This window comes from Phaethon lepturus, unplaced genomic scaffold (assembly GCF_000687285.1).
Source record: "Phaethon lepturus isolate BGI_N335 unplaced genomic scaffold, ASM68728v1 scaffold4277, whole genome shotgun sequence".
Lineage (NCBI taxonomy): Eukaryota > Metazoa > Chordata > Aves > Phaethontiformes > Phaethontidae > Phaethon > Phaethon lepturus.
Genome location: NW_010553865.1, coordinates 1 through 5,045, shown reverse-complemented (window position 1 = coordinate 5,045; position 5,045 = coordinate 1).

Below are 5,045 nucleotides of genomic sequence, written 5' to 3'. Positions count from 1 at the left end.
GAAGGTCCATTTCACGCTACACAAGCAGTGCGAGCTCTTCCCTCGGTGGCCCTGGTTTGTGCACACCACCGTGACACATTTTACGACGCGCGGGGCGCTGCACGAGTCACAACGGTGGCATCAGCCTCCCAAAACAAGCAAGCAATCCCTTCACACACCCGGCCTTCACCGGGGATGTCACCGAGATGACTTTGTTTCTGCAGTGCCCTCTTCCATCTGTGCAAAAAGCCCTTCCAAATGAAGGGGCAGCAAGAGAAATGCAACCTTCCCTGCCTTCTGTTTGCCCCTGCAAATAAACATATGCAGAGCTTACCTGTGACTGGGGGGTTTAATCCCAAACCAGAAGGCGAAAACACCTCTTGGTCATCTACATCTTTGTCTGGGTGTCTAAACAGAAACAGTAGATGCTCTCAGATACCAAACAGGAAAGGTTACAATCACCTCAGCGCAGAAAATAATACCCAGGGGAGGCATGAAACATTCTGCTTGTTTTTCAAAGTTGAAAATTTAAGAAGCATTAGCGTGCTTCTGAGGCCATGCTCCTTGGGAACTGGCAATCCTGGTGCATTATGATGAAAAACACACCACCACAAAACCCAAAAAACTTTAGATGGAGAGAAAGCAATCAGTGTCATCTCACCCAAACCACTCCTCAGCCATCTCTCAGAATTATTGATGAACTAATCCAAAGAACGAGTGGCAGTTTTGTGAGCGTAAGGTTCCTGCAGCTTAGTAACAACAAAATTCACCATCCTGTGCCTGCTGTCCTGCCTCAGCAGCGCTGTGGAGGAGAGGATGTGCAGGAGGACCCATCCTCGCGATCCAGTCATCTGTGCCCAGGAGCCCAGCCCTGCAGGCAGCAGCAGTTTGGCCTCTGGTGTCAGCAGGGGATGGGTATGGACAACCCGGCAGTCCTTGTCCGCAGGGAGTGCAGAAGCACCAGAGCCAGCGGGTCCTGAAGGTGCAAGACCACAGCTGAGCGGTCAGTCGGGCTGAACAGCACGACAGCGGGAGACCCCAGATCAAAAGGCAGTGTCAACAGTGGGCACGATAGCTCTTCACAGAAATACTTTAAAAATATCGCGGTCAGGTTCAGCCTTTGCATTTTCTCCATCCGTAATCTGTGACAACCAAGCACTGCCTGTGTCTCCTGGCAAAAAGAATTTACATAAGAACGGGACATTCTTCCTTTTCCCTCCCAGGCTGAGCGTTTATTGAACCCCCTGCTACACCCAAGATAAGCTGTAGCCTACTTCTTGCAGGCAGAGTGAATCCCTGGTAGGGATGCGATGAATGGGAGTGGGGAGAGGGGCAGGCACCCAGTCCCAGCGCTGGAGGAAGGCAGCACCACCAGTCTGGACCTGCACAAGCGAGGTAACCTGGGGCACCACCTTACCCTTGGTTTGGCAGGCTAGGCTCCCAGCCCTGAGATACCTCAGTGAAGCAGAGATGGGCGGACATTAGAGGGTCTGAGCACAAGACAGACACCCTTGCCTGCACAGGAGGCCTTGTGCTAGCGCTCCTGTTCATGTTTCTGCTGCCAACCCATTTTCAGCAGAGCTCAACTGAAAAAACAAGGCGTACCCAGTACGCCGCTAAAGGGTGGAGGAATACTCCAGAGTGCCCATCAATGTACAGTTTAAATACCGTAAGAAACTTGAGAAGAAATAGCCGAAATGCCAAGAAGAATAATTAAAGAGGGTGAGAGCTGGGTACTGGCTGCGCTAGCGGGCAGTTCAAACAAGCCATCAAAAATTTAAAAACACCCTACCAGAAGTCTACCCCAGTCCTACCTGCTACTTGCACTTTTTCTTCAGATAAGTTGTTCATTTCAGATTCTTTTAATATGCAAATGCAAAATGCACCGAATAGTCTGGGAAGGCAGCAATTTTCACAAGCACAGCTTTCCTTACCTAGCGTTTTCACTGTGTTATAAATTCACAATTCTGCCTTGCTGTCCTCACATCTTTAAAAAAATTTAAGATTTTCTTGATTTAAGGTACAATATATGGATCGGGAATAAAATATGTGGGGTAAAAAGAAGAAAAAGGTGCACAACAGGCATTATTATTAGAGTGACAGTGGATCTAGCCTGTATAAACTCAGTCATTTCATTAAGAGACAGCTGAGTACATGCTGCAACTATTGGTTCATGAAAACAAACCCGAAATAACTCATTTTTTACTGTTAGCCTACAGTGGTAACTTTCCTGCTTCCTGAGTTTAGATTACATTTTCTTCCAACAAATATAGAAAAGGGTATAGAAAAGAGACAAAATGCAGCTGCAAATTTAGTACTGGACCTGTGTAATGTATTCAGAGATCTCCCTGGAGGAAGACAATAGATCATGAGCACGTAGCTCAAAATGGCTGTCCTATACAGACAGCGTATTCCCTCCAGTATTCTTCAGCACTAAGAATGCCAACAGTTGGAAGGTCTGGAAAGTGGAAGGGCAAAGACATGAGAAATGAGAAAGGCAGGAGATGAGAAGTAACAAAGGACACAAAAATAACAGGAGTGCTTAAACCAAAATTTAATTTGCTCTACTAAACCTTGAGCATATGACCAATGTTACTCTCACACAGTACATTTATTTGTACTCTTCGGTGCCATTGCTTTTCTTAACCAGTGAGAATTTCAACGGAGACTGGGATTGCTGCATATTCCAAATGATGTCTGCCCCAGACACAAATTTAAAATAAATGGAAATCAGCACAGCCTGTGCAGAAATACTCGCTACTTCTCTTTCTGCTAGTGCCTTTTGTGGACATCACATAAAAGTTTTTATTTTTCTTTATATCTGGAAACATAAGATGGTTTATTTGCATTTTCTATGACAAACATAATTTGATTTTGAATCAAGTTTAACACAAGGCTGAAGATTAAGCACTATGCAAAATTCTCACGTTATATAACAAAACAATAATTCCCAATTCAAATGACAACCTGGGACAGCCATTTAAATTACCAGCTCAATGGAAATCACTGACTGCCAAAGTGTGAAACCCGCTTTCCCATGGGTGAACAAATAATCACAATGGATTCAATAAATGTCACAAATCATTAACAGAATACACGCCATGATTTCTTTTAAAAGAAAAAACCCAAATACTCTCCTCCCCCCTAATTCACAACACATATGCTGATTAGCAAGGTAGAAATAGGTGATGATATTGCCACTTGATTACTGGGAGGTGGAGGCTAAGCCTTCCTTCGTGCCATGCCTGAAGGAATTAAGGCTTTGAGGTCACTTTGCAATAAACTCACAGAAAAATACTCTCATCTTCTGCTAGATAGGTCAAAATTAGTCAGACGACCAAAATGTTATTACAGAAGATTTGCAGACATGGCAACTGCAGTCCTTACAATATCGAAAACGAGAAACCACCTATCCCTGTGCTGCAAAAGGCAGGCCTCACGGGGACTTTCCTTTGCCTCTCTGCTAGAAAACCCCCTGAATCCTGACATTACCAGGGGGCTATAAGCAATCTCTGCAGGATAACTACAGACCAACAATTTCCCCCGAATATCATGCGTATGAAAGACCCACGTAACTGATTGCACTTCTGCCACCTTCGCTAAGACCGACTTCGCGCTACACAGGTTTTTCTTTTGATTCCTTATCAGCTGCAGGAAAATCTCCTCAATTTCTGTTTCAGCACCCTCGCCATTAAACCACCTTAACCTTGCTGGAGCTTCTTCGGCGCTTGATAGTTCAGGCAACTGCACATGCCAAGGGACGATGATACCTGACTAGTGTAACACAACATGAACCGACAGGGAAGAAAAAGCAACATAAGGTGCACAGCAGGCAATCAAATGCTGGTATCACTGAAACAGCCTACCTTTCTGCTGCGCTTTTAAACTATTTGATAAGGTGCACACTGGAAAATCAGAGTACCTTTATCTTTTCACCAGATGGTCTGGCTATATAAATCAATTTTATTAAAAATATATGCAAAGAAACTCAAGTCTTTATTAAAATTTAATGAATAGTAAGAGCTATTTAAGAAAATGAAAGAGCAATTACATGAAAGGAGTTTTTAGTACCTAAGCACAAGAGAAAACATTATACACAAACCAACAAACCGGTATCCCGTGTCTTCAAATTAATTGAGTCACGTCAAACAGCATCGCCTAAGGGAAGAGCCAGTACACTCTCCACAGAATTCAAATATAAACCCTACACTTAAGCCCATGAATTGTCAGAATCGACATTTTGACAATGACATGACAATCAGAATTGAATAATCCTGATATTTTGCTACCCAAAAACCTAGCTAGCTCGCAAAAGCTTCCAGATGCAATTTCAATGGGATGATATGGGACACCTTTAATTTCCCTTGCTTTCACTAACCTATTCACTTGCTGTATAAGAGCTCCAAATGCACCTGGTTCCATGAAAAAATACTCTTCTCTGATTTCTGCATTCATGTTTATTGCCTGCTGCAACTACTACCTCTGCAGCAGCAATACTTCCATGAAGTGGTTTAGGAAGAGGAGCTGCTTTGCCCGCAAACTTCCCATTCCAAAACCCCTGATCTGAACAAAACCCTTTAGATTGCGATTCCAGTCATGGGGGAAAGAATGGAGAACACATCAACGCTTGAATATAGTTTACTACAGCACAGGGAAATACCTTGGCTAGATGTAAGGAAGGACTTAAGTGATACCTTACAACGGCCTGAAATAAAGCACAAGAAGGCACCTTCAGGTTGCTGGAACAGATTATAGTTACGATTTATTTAAAGCTTACTGCTTTTGATCTTCTCCCAACAAATCGCATAAAACCTGGGGAGGCAGCAGGCCGGGGCGAGGGGTGTGCAGAAGGGCTTTCGGGGGAGTGGGGCTGAGGAGTTGGGGGGGGAAGAGGATGGCACATTTTGTGGCGACGGCCACCGCCACGCTGGCACCAGCGAAGAGAGGATACCGAGCAGCGGAAGCAGGGCGTCCTGACGGAGAACACAGGCAGCAGGTTCAGTAAGGCTTAAATACAAAAAAACACTTCAGAAGGAGCAGCAGCCCCACGCGGTGGCCAAGGCGGG